The sequence below is a fragment of the Budorcas taxicolor genome, chromosome 5, assembly GCF_023091745.1.
Source record: "Budorcas taxicolor isolate Tak-1 chromosome 5, Takin1.1, whole genome shotgun sequence".
NCBI lineage: Eukaryota > Metazoa > Chordata > Mammalia > Artiodactyla > Bovidae > Budorcas > Budorcas taxicolor.
Genome location: NC_068914.1, coordinates 125,275,263 through 125,292,779, shown reverse-complemented (window position 1 = coordinate 125,292,779; position 17,517 = coordinate 125,275,263). Strand labels below are relative to the sequence as shown.

The 17,517-nt window shown below is 39.3% G+C and overlaps 1 non-coding gene across 1 annotated transcript; it reads right to left on the bottom strand.

The window, feature by feature from the left end:
* Positions 1-8,725: 8,725 nt before the first annotated feature.
* Positions 8,726-8,798, bottom strand: TRNAW-CCA (transfer RNA tryptophan (anticodon CCA)). The gene has a single exon. It is a non-coding gene; the product is annotated as a tRNA-Trp (tRNA).
* Between the last annotated feature and the right edge of the window lie 8,719 nt (positions 8,799-17,517).

Here is a 17,517-nt window from a genome sequence, read left to right as displayed (position 1 = left end):
ACATGAGACCTGCTGCTGCTGCTGCTGCTAAGTCGCTTCAGTCATGTCTGACTCTGTGTGACCCCATAGACGGCAGCCCACCAGGCTCCCCCGTCCCTGGGATTCTCCAGGCGAGAATACTGGAGCGGGTTGCCATTTCCTTCTCCAATGCATGAAAGTGAAAAGTGAAAGTGAAGTCGCTCAGTCGTGCCCAACTCTTAGTGACCCCATGGATTGCAGCCCACCAGGCTCCTCCGTCCATGGGATTTTCCAGGCAAGAGTACTGGATTGGGTGCCGTTGCCTTCTCCATACATGAGACCTGCTCCTTCCAATGTAGCCATACTCTGAACTACTCCTTCGTGTCTTGCTCTGTCATTTACTGTATCATGACTATGCTGCCTGCCCTGGCCCTGAAGACATGTGAGTTTGTACTCCCTACATGTTGACTGTCATGATGAAAGAAGGCGGCACTCATTCATTCTTGGCAGATCAGCTCATACAAAGGCCAAGAGATGTGAGCCATGGATGTGTGTAAGTGAAACAGGGATGCCATAGAAGTTGTCCGAATGAAATTAGGAGACCCTATTGGCAGAATTCTAATAGATGAAGAGGGAGAGTTTCAGAAGGAACTGGTGACAGAGGCCCATAAGTAATGAGCTCAAAAAATCTAGATTTTCTCCATTAAGCAGTTGTCTGACACTTAAATTCTTGTTTAAGAGTGTTTGGAGTTACTTGAGGCAAGGCACTTAACTTCTGTATAATGGTTAAAGTTTCATGAAAAGAAAGATATGAGCTCAAAACTTTTTCATTAATCCAAGTAGGAGATAAGAGTTTTAATAAAGGTGGTGGTGCTGATGATGGAAAGACATAGAAAAGAGGGTAACAGAAAATGGGATTAAGACAAGAATGACAAAAGAATTTATGAGACTGCTCTTTCCACAGAGGCAAAGAGAAGCGGAGAGAAACGGCAGAATGTGGCATTCTGTTACAAAGGTAATGAAATCAGCCAATGCTGGTTTTCATGTGAGCACAGAGCAGCTCTCCATCCTGCTGGTCAGTGTATTTTCTGCCCACATAGTTACTCATGGCTCTAGCTACTTAACCATGCAGCTTGTCAAGAAAAGAACAGGCAGCTTCAAGGGGTCTTCTGTATTTTATTCATTACAGCTCCTTTTATTTGTTGTTTTAATGTATTTAATTTACTAAATTATTACAGATGTTTTGTATTACAATTCTAACAAGAAAAATGTGAAAAGATGCCCAACTTCTTTTAAGTCTGGTAGAAGTGGAAACATTTTTCCTTCTGCCCGTTCAAATTTCAGTTGATTCTTTTTGAAAATGCTGACTTAAAATGGATGGGTCCTACTCATTTTAAATAGAGAGAAGGGGGAACAAATTTTAAGTGACATTTTGAAGAAAGCATTATATCTTCTGCTTTGAGAATATTTGTGACATTGAGAATCTGGAAGTCTCATAAAGGTCATTACAAAGTACACTGCTACTCTTTTCTAGTATCTTTATTATTATTTGAAAATATTATACACATACATGTATTTGTAGAGGAAATGCTGATAGCATGCCAGCATTATTTGGTGTTAGTATTTGCTGGGGTGTGTGACAACCTTTGGAGAAGGCAATGGCACCCCCACTCCAGTACTCTTGCCTGGAAAATCCCATGGAGAGAGGAGCCTGGTGGGCTGCAGTCCACGGGGTCGCTAGGAGTTGAACACGACTTGGCAAACTCACTTTCACTTTTCACTTTCATGCTTTGGAGAAGGAAATAGCAACCCACTCCAGTGTTCTTGCCTGGAGAATCCCAGGGACAGGGGAGCCTGGTGGGCTGCCGTCTATGGGGTCACACAGAGTCGGACACGAACTGAAGCGACTTAGCAGCAGCAGCAGTAACAACCTTAGACCCAGATTTTGTGGATGGCTTTTGTGGGAAATATACTTCATGTGGAACAAAGGAAAACCATCTCCCAAGAACTGTATTTATGTGTGATTCATATATGTGGATTAGACCACTTAGGAAAAATCTCAACAAAGAAAAGGAACTTTCCCTCCGGGCTTCATGATTTATCCAAGTTAAATTTGTCACTGTTCAGACAGTTATAGAAGGCTCACCTAAGGTTGTATTCTCCAAACCCTGGACTGCATTAAAGCTTAGGATACAGCCACAGGTAACTAACTTTCTTTGAACTCTCCCCTAATTGGTGCCTTGTCACTGCAGAGAGAAGTTGAAATTTAATTAAGGGGCAGGAAACTCCCATCTAATTTTGTCCCCGAGCTCTCTGTGGGTTGTCTCGCAGAACTTCAACAGCTGGTGAGTGAAGGTTTTTGGCGCAGATGCGAAATAATGCCTACCCTGGTGAGGCACTTCTCGATCACGATACAGCACAATGGCTTCTTTCTAGGCAGCTGACTCTCCATCTATGGGACACATTGTGTTTTGCTGTCAGACTCCTACTTGCATTGATGCAATTTTTTTTTTAATTTTTGAAAAAATTTTATGAAAGGATAGTTGACTTGCAATGTTGTGTTAATTTCTGCTATACAGCAAAGTGACAGTTTTACATATATATATATACATACATACACACACATATATTATTTTTCATATTCTTTTCCATTCTGGTTTATCACAGGGTATTGAATACAGTTTCCTGTGCGTACAGTAAGACTTTGTTGTTTATCCATCCTATATACACTATTTTGTTGATGCAGTTTTTAAGGGCACCTTCAAATAAGGGCCAAATGTAATCATGATAAAAGTATTTCAACAAAGAACTCAATTTTTCTTTCTTCTATTCCAGTTATAAATTTCCTGTTGTTTTGGTACAAAATACCCCCAAATAATCAGCTCATCTGAACCTAGTGGGGAAAACCAAAAGGCAATTAAGCAAATACATGTAAAAAAAGATCTCTACAAAGAAGAAAAATTAAGATATTATCAAATACTGTTTTAACAAAAACAAACTTCCCAAAGACACAGTATAAATTTCTGTAAGATTCGTGCCAAGAGGATAGCAGAGCTCCGCTTCCTACATTAGCTCCTTGGAGTAGGCCCAATGTGCTGTCTTAGACAGGAGCATATCCTTCCCACCAGAGTGGATTTCTTCAACCACTCTCCAATGCGCGACAAGGATTCTTAACCACCTGATTGGCTTACATTATATAGAACATACTGGATATTTAGCAATCCAATATGTGCATCTGCTGAGCAATTTAAACATAACTACTGTGTAATACCTCTAGTAATAATAAAAATATGGTGTTCATCTTTTCATTATGTGAATAACTTAATTACCAATGAGTAATTTCTACTTTATGGTGCAAACTTGACTCATTTGGAAAAGACCCTGATGCTGGGAAAGATTGATGGCAGGAGCAAAGTTGGGGACAGAGGATGAGATGGTTGGATGGCATCATTGACTCAATGGACATGAGTTTGAGCCAACTCCGAAAGATAGCAATGGACAGGGAAACCTGGTATGCTGCAGTCCATGGGGTCACAAAGAGCTAGACATGACTGAGCAACTGGACAACAATAATTTCTACTTTGGGGCTTCCCTGGTGGGTCAGTGGTAAAGAATCTATCTGCCAATGCAGGAGATGCAGGTTCAGTCCCTAGGATGGGAAGATCCCCTAGAGAAGGACATGGCTACCCACTTTCGTATTCTTGCCTGGAAAATCCCATGAACAGAGGAGCCTGGCGGGTTACAATCCATGGTGTTACAAAAGAGTCAGACAAGACCTGGTGACTAAACAACAATGAATTTCTACTTTATCATATGGTCTAATATATATAATATATGTAATATCTATATCTAATTTAATTATATATATATATACATACATACATACATATTATATAACTATCTACAAATTCAACTGGACTAAATTTTTGGAATGGCTAGAATCCCAAAGGTTCAATTTGAAGTGATAAAGTCATACAGTGGGCAAAGCCTAGGTCTCAGACCAAGCAATGTCAGGATGAACCTTTAGGGATAAAGCAAAGATTTTGAGTATTGCACTTGTTCGCTTGCCTTCATTAATATACAGGCTTATGGATATCAAACGAAACAGAGGATAAATGTGGTATATTACCTCTAACATCTAACTGAAAGGCATTTGGGTACTACTGCTGAATTCCTTTACCTGCTTCAATCTTTGGGGAATATAGGGCTAGGAGAGTTGGACTGAGAATCATTTTGACTGGATTGCCCATGGAGACTCGAGTTTCATGGTCTGCTGACATGGGTGACTTGTACTACCCATGAATGTTCAGCTGTTTTACTGGAAATTATATTTTTATATGCGGAAAATATAAGTAGTAAAAATTCCCAAATCATCAGTTCTGATCTTTTCAATACAATTGATACTTATAAAAACTGGAAGTTTTACTTCAAGTGTATAAATATTGGAATAATTCAGTGAATTTTTCATTCTTCCAAATATGTTGTTTTGAGTAAATACAGATTATGGATCTTTTTAACATATTGTTGCCATGTTACCACGTGCTGTAAATGCAATAGACCAGTTAAAGACCAAGTACTAACCACAGTCATGTATTTTCTTTGTTTTATATATTTAGGTCAGATGCTAAACATGGGTTTAACATATTTTCTTTGTGGTTTAATTTCCTTTGTGATGATTTCTTTTATTTAATGGGAGTGTAAAAATGTCCCAAGGACTAAAAACAAATTGCAGCTTATTTTTAACACAGGCATTAAGAAGTTCTCTGTTATTTTGCCTATGGGTCAAAATTAAACTTTCAGGATCATTTTGGGTTAAAAACGCAACAGCGAGACATTTACATTTTCTTAACAAAACATAGGGGACTATATTCACGTGGCATTCTTGCACACCCACTTGGGCCCAAGTCTTACAACAAACAAGGAATGAGAAAACGTGGGCTCTACAGTGACTTTCAGTGTATCTCTGGTCTGCGCCTCCCTAGAGATGCCCGGAAGGCGCCTGCTTGCAGTACCACCCCGCAGCTCATAATGACTCCCGGGAGATGGGGAGGGATTCCTGGACTTATAAGAAGGAAAGGCAAACGAAGTCATCAGGGCAGCACCCCAGGACCACCGTGAACTTCACAGCAGCGCACAGAGTGATGTGTATTCATCTCCTAAGTGTTAAAGCTGCAACGGGGTTTTTCATTTCAAATTTACTATTCAGCCCATTAACGTATGTTTGCTTCTGGCACTTCATCCAGTTTATACCCTGATAGTGAACAGGTCTGTTTTAATGGTGTGTGTAATTCTCCTTTCTCAGTAATTTATTGAAATGTTTGCTTCTTAAACAAGACAGGAGTCTTTTCTGTTGTTGTCGTTGTTGTTGTTTTTGACATTCACTTACCTGCCTGTTTAGTGAGTAGCAGAAATGTATTTTCTTTTACTTTGGCCTTTCTAGACACAATGTGTTCGTCAAATCTTGAAATGCATGCCTAATAGAATGTCCTTTGATTTTATCCAGGACTTACTATATTTAACACCTGGATAAATTTAGAGGTCTTTTGAACTAAATGAAATCACTGAGAATCTAACAGTTACCAGACAGCTGTTAATAGTTTTAATAACTTCTTGCAGTTGCCCAGAGGGAGGAAAATGTGCTCTATTTCAGATCTTTATATAAAATAGTGAATTACGATGGGAACAATAATTTAGCTTTAATAAAGGGGAGACTTGTTGATTTTAACAGAACTAGTGTTTCAGTTAAAACATTAAATATCTTCACTTTCTTTGCATTAAAAATGAGAATCCTCTAATAAATGTACCCATAAAAATTAGTAATGATTTTCTATTTTTCTTCTCATTATGGGTGGAAAATACATCTTGAAATGACACAGAAAAGTTTTTCTAAGAATATTTATTATTTGAATAGCAAATTCCAATTTTCCTAAAATGCACTGAAAGTTAATATTGTCTTAAACTAGTGGCAAAAGTAAACAAAACAGAAAAATTTTAGCAGTCTCTATCTTTTTCTAGGAAGGCATAGGATATTTAAGAAAAAGAGGGCAATTATTAAATGGATATTGTTCTAAAAATACAAAAATATTAAAATCAGACATAAATTGATGATTTTTATTTAAACATTAATGAAATTTTCCTAAATTCTTTTTGCTTTGCCAAAAGACAATATAATCCACTAACCACTTATCTAATTTGTAAAGGTTTGTTTTATTATGTAAACAAATATTAGATACACACATGGTTATGCAGATTCAAGTCAGAGTGTTTCAGACTAACCATGCTGATTTTAATAAAAATATTTCCCTAAAAAAATTGCTATTGGTTAACTTTGTTTTTTCATGAAACGTGTTTCTACTGCTTCCAAAGATCTGGTAACCGTTCATACAAATGAAAAAAAAAGTATGTTTTCCATACATGCATAAGTTGTTCCACAAACATCTGGTAATGAAATTTTGAAAGTTGCTAGATTCTGAGCCAGACCAGGTGTTCTCTACAGCATCTCTAGAGCTCAGCAATTGCCTGCAGTAATTTGTTGCAACTCGTATTGGCATTTTTATGGTTATGATGAGGCAAAAGGTGATGACATCATGTACTAATGTTTCGAAGGTGCTGTGAATTCAGTGTGAAAATTCCATCAATGAGTGATTGTTCCTGAAATTGACTACATTGGTGGCCATCACATTTTGCCAACTGAAACATCTGGGCACAAGTTAGTCGTGGCACACCTTGTAAATAACTTAATTGAAATTAATTGCCAGGAGTTTGCAGTACCCTAGGTAGTTTATAAGCACCACTTCTTATTCTACTGCAATGTTTTTGGGCTTAAGGATCTTGTGTTGTCAGATTCCATGGCAGCAGCTTATGATAAAATTGAAAAGTGTAGAAAACTTATAAGTAAATAACAGGACAACAAGGAAATGAAAATGCTATTTATATATAAAGAAGAAAACATTATATCTCATATATCTACTTTAATGTATAAAATATTTATCTCACAGAAATAATTTTTAAATTATTGTATCTAAAGCAGTTTAATAAAAGAAGATAGTTGAATAATTGGAGTTGTGTCTCTATTTCTCTGAAAAGAAATATTTAGTATTCAGTTCATGTTATAAATATCAAATGTTTACTGTGTTGATAAAAATACTTGAAATTATTGTAGACTAGGAAATCACATATTTGAAAAGATTAAGGGGTTGTTCTATGTAAAAAGGGAGAAGGCAATGGCAACCCACTCCAGTACTCTTGCCTGGAAAATCCCATGGGTGGAGGAGCCTGGTAGGCTGCAGTCCATGGGGTTGCTAAGAGTCAGGCACAACTGAGCGACTTCACTTTCACCTTTCACTTTCATACATTGGAGAAGGAAATGGCAACCCACTCCAGTGTTCTTGCCTGGAGAATTCCAGGGACAGCAGAGCCTGGTGGGCTGCTGTCTATGGGGTCACACAGAGTCAGACACGACTGAAGTGACTTAGCAGAAGCTTAGCAGCTACGTAAAAAGGGGAAGACTGAATAGAAAATCTGGGTCCGATTTTTGCTGTATAGATTCTAAAGCACAAATTCAAATAATTTTCTGATTTATTCACAGTTTCATGTACAGTTCAGTTCAGTCACTCAGTCATGTCCAACTCTTTGCAAACCCATGGACTGCAGCACACCAGGCTTCCCAATCCATCATCAACTCCAGGAGCTTGCTCAGCCTCTTTCCATCAAGTCGGTGATGCCATTCAACCATCTCAGCCTCTGTCATCCCCTAATCCTCCTGCCTTCAATCTTTCTCAGCATCAGGGTCTTTTCAAATGAGTCATTTCTTTGCATCAGGTGGCCAAAGTATTGCAGCTTCAGCTTCAACATCAGTCCTTCCAATGCATATTCAGGACTGATTTCCTTTAGGATTGACTGGTTGGATCTCCTTGCAGTCCAAGGGATACACAAGAGTCTTCTCCAACACCACAGTTCAAAAGCATCAGTTCTTTGGTAGTCAGCTTTCTTTATAGTCCAACTCTCACATCCATACATGTCTACTGGAAAAACCATAGCTTTGACTAGATGGACCTTTGTTGGCAAAGTAATGCCTTTGTTTTTTAATATGTCATCTAGGTTGGTCACAGCTTCATGCATCATAATTAGGTAAACGTAGAGCCAGACATCCTGGAATGTGCAGTCAAGTGGGCTTTAGGAAGCATCACTATGAACAAAGCTAGTTAGTGGAGGTGATGGAATTCCAGTTGAGCTGTTGCAAATCCTGAAAGATGATGCTGTGAAAGTGCTGCACTCAATATGCCAGCAAATTTGGAAAACTCAGCAGTGGCCACAGGACTGGAAAATGTCCATTTTCATTCCAATCCCAAAGAAAGGCAATGCCAAAGAATGCTCAAAATATCACACAATTGCACTCTTCTCACATGCTAGTGAAGTAATGCTCAAAATTCTCCAAGCCAGGCTTCAATGATATGTGAACCGTGAACTTCCAGATGTTCAAGCTGGATTTAGAAAAGGCAGAAGAACCAGAGATCAGATTGCCAACATCCGCTAGATCATCGAAAAAGCAAGAGAGTTCCAGAAAAACATCTATTTCTGCTTTATTGGCTATTGTAAAGCCTTTGACTGTGTGGATCACAATAAGTAAGTAAATAAGTAAGTAAAGTCACTCAGTCGTGTCCGACTCTTTGTGATCCCATGGACTGCAGCCCACCAGACTCCTCAGTCCATGGGATTCTCCAGGCAAGAGTACTGGAGTGGGTTGCCAATTCCTTCTCCAGGGGATCTTCCTGACCCAGGGATCGAACCTGGGTCTCCCGCATTGGAGGCAGATGCTTTAACCTCTGAGCCACCAGGGAAGCCAAATTCTTGAAGAAATGGGAATACCAGACCACCTGACCTGCCTCTTGAGAAATCTATATGCAGGTCAAGAAGCAACAGTTAGAACTGGACATGGAACAGCAGACTGGTTCCAAATTGGGAAAAGGCCTGCTTATTTAATTTATAAACAGAGTACATCATAAGAAACCCTGGGCTGGATGAAGCACAAGCTGGAATCAAGATTGGTGGGGGAAATATCAATAACCTCAGACATGCAGATGACACCACCTTTATGGCAGAAAACAAAGAACTAAAGAGCCTCTTGGTGAAAATGAAAGAGGAGAGTGAAAAAGTTGGCTTAAAACTCAACATTCAGAAAACAAAGATCATGGCATCTGGTCCCATCACTTCATGTCAAATAGATGGGGAGGCAGTGGAAACTTGACTAATTTTATTTTGAGGGGCTCCAAAATCACTGCAGATGGTGACTGCAGCCATGAAATTAAAAGATGCTTACTCCTTGGAAGGAGTTATGACCAACCTAGACAGCATATTAGAAAGTAGAGTCATTACTTTGCTAACAAAGGTCCATCTATTCAAGGCAAATAGATGGGGAAACAATGGAAACAGTGGTTGACTTTATTTTTCTGGGCTCCAAAATCACTGCAGATGGTGACAGCAGCCATGAAATTAAAAGACGCTTACTTCTTGGAGGGAGAGTTATGACCAACCTAGAAGGATATTAAAAAGCAGAGACATTACTTGCCAACAAATGTCCATCTAGTCAAGGCTATGGTTTTTCCAGGAGTCATGTATGGATGTGAGAGTTGGACTATAAAGAAAGCTGAGTGCAGAAGAATTGATGCTTTTGAACTGTGGTGTTGGAGAAGACTCTTGAAAGTCCCTTGGACTATGAGGAGATCCAATCAGTCCATCCTAAAGGAGATCAGTCCTGGGTGTTCATTGGAGGGACTGATGTTGAAGCTGAAACTCCAATACTTGGGCCACCTGATGTGAAGAGCTGACTTATTGGAAAAGACTCTGATGCTGGACAAGATTGAGGGCAGGAGGAGAAGGGGACAACAGAGGATGAGATGGTTGGATAGCATCACCCACTCAATGAACATGGGTTTGGGTGGACTCTGGGGGTTGGTGATAGATAGGGAGGCCTGGCGTGCTGCGGCTCATGGGGTCGCAAAGAGTTGGACACGACTGAGTGACTGAACTGAACTGATTCAAGGATATGGTTTTTCCAGTAGTCATGTATGGATGTGAGAGTTGGACTGTGAAGAAAGCTGGGTGCTGAAGAATTGATGCTTTTGAACTGCAGTATTGAAGAAGACTTTTGAGAGTCCCTTGGACTGCAAGGAGATCCAACCAGTCCATCCTAAAGGAGATCAGTCCTGAGAGTTCATTGGAAGGACTGATGTTGAAGCTGAAACTCCAATACCTTGGCCACCTGATGCGAAGAACTGACTCATTGGAAGAGACCCTGATGCTGGGAAAGATTGAAGGCAAGAGGAGAAGGGGATGACAGAGGATAGGATGGTTGGATGGCATCACGGACTCAGTGGGCATGAGTTTGGGTAAACTCTTGGCGTTGGTGATGCATATAGAGGCCTGACATGCTGCAGTCCATAGGGTTGCAAAGAGTTGGACACAACTGAGTGACTGAACTGAACTCAACTGAACCAAAAAATTACAAGGATGTTTTAATCAACAAATTTTAATGTCAACTCTTTGCTTCTTTCCTTCTTGAATAGCCTTACCTTTGAATTTTTCTCTTTTAAGAAAGGTTTTGCAAATATACCAGTTTAAAAATATTCTGTTGATTGTTTATACTGACATGAAAATTCAATTAATAAACTTAAGTTTATAATTTCCTTGAACATGTCACAACTTATTTTTACACAGAGCAATATAAACTCCCATAATGAACTCAATATTTCAAAACTTTTGTGAAATGTCTATTTTTAAAAATAACTGTGTTGTGACTTCCCTGGCTGTCCAGGGGTTCAAACTTTGCCTTCTAATGCAGGGGGTGTGGGTTCAATCCCTGTTTGGGGAACTAAGATCCCACATGCTTCATGGAAAAAAAAAAGAAAGAAAAATACAGAAACATAAAACAGAAGCAATACTGTTACAAATTCAAGAAAGATTTTAAAAATGGTTCATATCAAAAAATCTTAAAAATATAATTGTGAAGTATGAAGATTCATCCATATACCAGGTTTGTTTTAGACTTTAATGCAGGGAAGAAGTTTTTCTAACTAGTATAATTCTTTTTAGTATATTCAGAAATCTGTGCAACTCATATATATATATATATATGGCTTTACTATCAAGGAGGTTAAAGATAATTTTTTGGTTGAATCAGTAGTTATCCTGAGTTCAGACTTTCTGGTACAACCAAATTGCTTCTCCTCTCTTTCCTCTTTTACATTTCTTGGCTTTTGGGCTTTTATGCTTTTATACTTGCTTCAATAATCAATTGTATCTGTGTTTTCTGTGCAGACTAGAGTAGGTGGGATTTAAATAATAAATGCTTTAGAATATCTAAAGCCATCATTTGGTATTCTTTCATATAAAAAATTTGCAAGTCTATTTATTCTTCCTAGAGCTATGGGTATTTTATATCTGAATTTTTTTTTCTCCTTATAGACCGCTATAGTTAGATAATACTTTCTAACAACAGTGTTCTGCATTGTTTTTGAGAACAGAAGCCCTTATGTCCACAAATGAGCTTTTGATATAGCAATACAACCTAGCTATTACAATAAAGGATTTGAATTCTTTTCCTGAACTGAAAAAAAAAAATGTATCTCTATACTCATTCATAAAAGTAATCCTGGTGCTTTGTATAACAGACATACAGTTCAGGCAAAGTTAGTTAAATGTATTATCCAAATGTAAGAAAGGAATCCATTTACTCTTTGCTTTGGTTAGAAACAAGCGTGGAGAGTATGGGCAAAGAAGCAGCTTTAACTTATGGTTTTAATCTTAAATGTTTGAATCCCTGTAAGTTTCCCTGAGGTTAATATTTTAATGGTATCAGATCAAATTAAATAAAAAATACATAAAAGGAATGGCAGGCAATTAACAGAGCCATACAAAATCAATGATAGTTGCTTTTTAATCAGATTTCCACTCAGCCGTTTTTCACTACAAATAAATGTATTTTATAATATAAATACATAAGTGTTTGAGTTATAGGTAGAGCTGTACGATTTTAGGATATAGCTTTATAATTTAAGGAATTTTAAAAGTTTTTTTTTTTTTCTTAAGGGTCTTGCTCTTAATAACAGCTACATTTAGTAAAGCTATAAAAGAGTCAAAAGTAGAAAAATGAGCCTGGGGTTTTGCTAAGGTGTTGCAGAATTGAGAGACATTGAGAGGTTTTTAGGATGCAGTACTGAACAGCACAAGAAATACAGCAAGTCCCCTACATGAGAACCTTTTATTTGCCAACTTTCGAAGACATGAATGTGCATTTGAATGTCCAATCAGGTACGTTAGTTCACATGTCTGGCCTACATTGTTATATATGTGCATTCTCTACAAGTGGTTGTTCTTTTGCAGACTTTACTATACAGTATTGTATAGAATACCTTAGTATAGTATCTTTATTTCAAGCCCAGGATGTCTGAAAGCGAGCTTACAGCAGCAGTGATGTAACTGGTACTGCTAAGAAGCACCAAGCGATAATAATGGAAACAAAAGTGAAAATAATTGAGAGTGTGGAGCAAAGTGAAAAGATGGTAAACATCACTCAGTCTTATAACATTGAACTCCTTGCTGTGCAACAAGAGGAGCTTTGTAATGAAGACCTGTTAGAATTGGAGGCTCACAGAAAGAATGAAGAGACACTAGAGGAAGAAGCAGTAATTGAAGGACCGAGAGATTCATGACACAGGAAATGGCAAGGGGATTGTCTTTATTTGAAGGGGCACTGTTAACTTTTGAGACAAAGGACCCAAACATAGAACTGTACATGAAGGTTGCAGCAGCCATTCAGAATGCAATCTAGTTGGAAGAATCAATATTGTGAAAATGACTATATTACCAAAAGCAATCTATAGATTCAAAGTAATCCCTATCAAATTACCAATGGCATTTTTCACAGAACTAGAACAAAAATTTTCACAATTCAGATGGAACCACAAAAAAACTTTGAGTGACCAAAGCAATCTTGGCTGGAGGAATCAACTTTCTTGACTTCATATACTGAGCACTGAAGAATTGATGCTTTTGAACTGTGGTGTTGGAGAAGACTCTTGAGAGTCCCTTGGACTGCAAGGAGATTCAACCAGGCGATTCTGAAGGAGATCAATCCTGGGATTTCTTTGGAAGGAATGATGCTAAAGCTGAAGCTCCAGTACTTTGGCCACCTCATGCAAAGAGTTGACTCATTGGAGAAGACTTTGATGCTGGGAGGGATTGGGGGCAGGAGGAGAAGGGGACGACCGAGGATGAGATGGCTGGATGGCATCACTGACTCGATGGACACGACTCTGAGTGAACTCCGGGAGTTGGTGATGGACAGGGAGGCCTGGCATGCTGTGATTCATGGGGTGGCAGAGAGTTGGACACGACTGAGCGACTGAACTGAACTGAACTGAGACATTACTTTTTACTTTAAATAAAATCACATTTTACTTTAAAAGACAGGGAAGCACAGAGACAATAAATCTGAATTATGATGTGTTAGATATCAAGATTATGTTAAGCTTGGAAATGAAGGATGGGTGGAAAAAAGAAGGGAACACAAAAGACACCTTGAGCTTCTGCTAGGTTGTTCCTTGGTCTGCATGTTGCTTACATGCATGTATTCACTTTGTGAATATTCACTGAGCTATACTCATGATTTGTGCACTGTCCTGAATTTAAAACTTAGTAAAAATTTACATGAAAGTGAAGAGAAAAAAAGATAGGAACTGTTGAATAAATACTTAAAAGTTATGTCTTCCTTTGCTTTTTTCAAAAAATCTGTCTCAGCTCTTTGTTACTACTCAGTCTATTACAACATCTAGTACCCTTCACACATTTCCAAGATTCAGCTCTACAGGATTGTCAAAGACAGGATCACCAACTCTCAAGTCCTTTTTCAATCTTTATCTCCTATAGTGGCTCTGGCCCCTTGATTCTTTGACTGTTCTTTACCTTAAATTCTTTCTGTAAATTAGGATATCTTGAAATTTTTTTCCCCCTAATTTGTCTTTTGTGACACCACACTCTCCTGGTTCTTATTCAATTATTGACTTGTTTCTTCTCAGCCCTTTTCACTAGATTTTCTTCTAACAGTTCCTTAAATATTTATGCTCCTCTGTTTTCCATCTTCAGCATTTTCTCTTTGCTATACTTTTTTTGGGGGGTGTTAGTTCTAGAAGGTCTTGTAGGTCTTCATTAGAACCATTCAGCTTCAGCTTCTTCAGCATTACTGATTGGGGCATAGACTTGGATTACTGTGATATTGAATGGTTTGCCTTTGAAATGAATAGAGATTATTCTGTCATTTTTGACATTGCATCCAAGTACTGCATTTCAGACTCTTCTGTTGACTATGATTATTACTCCATTTCTTCTGAGAGATTCCTGCCTGCAGTACTAGATATAATGGTCATCTGAGTTAAATTCACCCATTCCAGTCCATTTTAGTTTGCTGATTCCTAAAATGTTGATGTTTACTCTTGCTATCTCCTGTTTGGCCACTTTCAATTTGCCTTGATTCATGGACCTAACATACCAGGTTCCTATGCAATATTGCTCTTTATAGCATCGGACTTTACTTCCATCACCAGTCACATCCACAACTGGGTGTTGTTTTTGCTTTGGCTCCATCCCTTCATTCTTTCTGGAGTTATTTCTCCACTGATCTCCCATAGCATATTGGGTACCTACTGACCTGGGGAGTTCATCTTTCAGTGTCTTATTTTTTTGCCTTTTCATATTGTTCATGCAGTTCTCAAGGCAAGAATACTGAAGTGGTTTGCCATTCCCTTCTCCAGTGGACCATATTTTGTCAGAACTCTCCACCATGACCTGTCTGTCTTAGGTGACCCTACACAGCATGGCTCATAGTTTCATTGAGTTAGACAAGGCTGCGGTCCATGTGATTAGATTGGTTAGTTTCCCATGATTGTGGTTTTCAGTCTGTCTGCCCTGTGATGGAGAAGGATAAGAGGCTTATGGAAGCTTCCTGATGGGAGAGACTGACTGAGGGGAAAATTGGGTCTTGTTCTGATGAATTGGGGGCCATGCTCAGTGAATCTTTAATCCAATTTTCTGTTAATGAGTGGTGCTGTGTTCCCTCCCTGTCATTTACTTGGGGCCAAACTATGGTGGAGGTAATTAAGATAATGGTGACTTCCTTCAAAAGGTCCCGTGCATGCCCTGCTACACTCAATGCCCCCAGCATTGCAGCAGGCCACCACCGACCCACGCCTCCACCGGAGTCTCCTGGACACTTACTGGCAAGTCTGGGTCAGTTTCTTGTGGGGCCACTGCTCCTTTCTCCTGGGTTCTGGTGCACACAAGGTTCTGTTTGTCCCCACCAAGAGTCTGTTTCCCCAGTCCTGTGTAAGGTCTGGTGGCTCTATGGTGCAGTTAATGGTGACCTCCTCCAAAAGGGCTTATGCCATGCCCAAGTCTGCTGCACCCAGAGCCCCTGGCCCTGCAGCAGGCCACTGCTGACCCATACCTCCACAGGAGACACACAAACACAGTTCTATCTTAGTCTCTGTGGGGTCCCTGTGTCCTGGGGTTCACAAGGTTTGTTTGAGCCCTCTGAGCATTTCTGGCGGGTATGGGGTTTGATTCTAAATGTGATTTCACCCCTCCTGCCATCTTGCTGGGGCTTCTTCTTTGCTCTGGGATGCTGGTTATTTCCTCACAGTTTCTCCAGCACCATGCAGCCACCACTTCAGCACCTACCATCTGGCTGGGGCTTCTCTGCCCTTGAATGTAGGTTATCTTCTTAGAGCCCCTCCAGCACTGTGCAGCTGTCACTCTAGTGCCTACCATTTTTCATTGAACATTAGCACAGAAAAAAAGGTTCAAAATTGTCATTTCCAAAGCCCACTCACAATGCAAAAAAGGCAAAACTAAAAAAAGATATCCTTTTCATTATAGGGGACTAGAATGCAAAAGTAGGAAGTCAAGAAATACCTGGAGTAACAGGCAAATTTGGCCTTGGAGTACAGAATGAAGCAGGGCAAAGGCAGATAGAGTTTGCCAAGAGAATGCACTGTCCATAGCAAACACACTCTTCCAACAATACAAGAAAAGACTCTACACATGGCTATCACCAGATGGTCAACACCAAAATCAGATTGATTATATTCTTTTCAGCCAAAGATGGAGAAGCACTACACAGTCAGAAAAAACAAGACTGGGAGCTGACAGTGGCTCAGACAATGAACTCCTTATTGGCAAATTCAGAAATTTGAATTTGAATTCAAATTCAACTCTTAAACTGAAGAAAGTAGGGAAAACCATTAGACAATACAGTTATGATCTAAATTAAATCCCTTATGATTATACAGTGAAAGTGACAAATAGATACAAGGGATTAGATCTGATAGACTGAGTGCCTGAAGAACTATGGATGGAGGTTCATGACATTGTATAGGAGGCAGTGATCAAGACCATCCCCAAGAAAAACAAATGCAAGAAGGCAAAATGGTTGTCTGAGGAGGCCTTACAAAGAGTTGTGAAAAGAAGACAACTGAAAGGCAAAGGAGAAAAGGAAAGATCTATCCATTTGAATTCAGAGTTCCAAAGAATAGCAAGGAGAGATAAGAAAGCCTCCCTAAGTGATCAGTGCAATGAAATAGAAGAAAACAATAGAATGGGGAAGACTAGAGATCTTTTCAAGAAAATTAGAGATACCAAGGGAACATTTCATGCAAAGATGGGCTCAATGAAAGACAGAAATCGTATGGACCTAACAGAAGCAGAAGATATTAAGAAGAGGTGGCAAGGATACACAGAAGAACTATACAAAAAAGATCTTCATGACCCAGATAATTGTGATGTTGTGATCACTCACCTAGAGCCCAACATCCTGGTAGGTGAAGTCAAGGGGCCTTAGGAAGCATCACTATGACCAAAGCTAGTGGAGGTGACGGAATTCCAGTTGAGCTGTTTCAAATCCTGAAAGATGATGCTGTGAAAGTGCTGAACTCAATAATCCAGCAAATTTGGAAAACTCAGCAGTGGCCACAGGTCTGGAAAAGGTCCGTTTTCATTCCAATCCCAAAGAAAGGCAATGCCAAAGAGTGCTCAAACTACTACACAATTGCACTCATCTCACATGCTAGCAAAGGAATGCTCAAAATTCTCCAAGCCAGGCTTCAACAGTACATGAACAGTGAACTTCCAGATGTTCAAGCTAGATTTAGAAAAGGCAGAGGAACCAGAGCTCAAACTGCCAAAATCCGTTGGATCATTGAAAAAGCACGAGTGTTCCAGAAAAATATCTACTTCTGCTTTATTGACTATATATTTATTGTCATTTATTGACAAATGCCAAAACCTTTGACTGTGTGGACCACAGCAAACTGTGGGAAGTTCTTCAAGAAATGGGAATACCAGACCACCTGACCTGCTTCTTGAGAAATCTGTATGCAGGTCAGGAAGCAACAGTTAGAACTGGACATGGAACAACAGACTGGCTCCAAATAGGGAAAGGAGTATGTCGAGGCTGTATATTGTCACCCTGCTTTTTTAACTTATATGCAGGATACTTCATGAGAAATG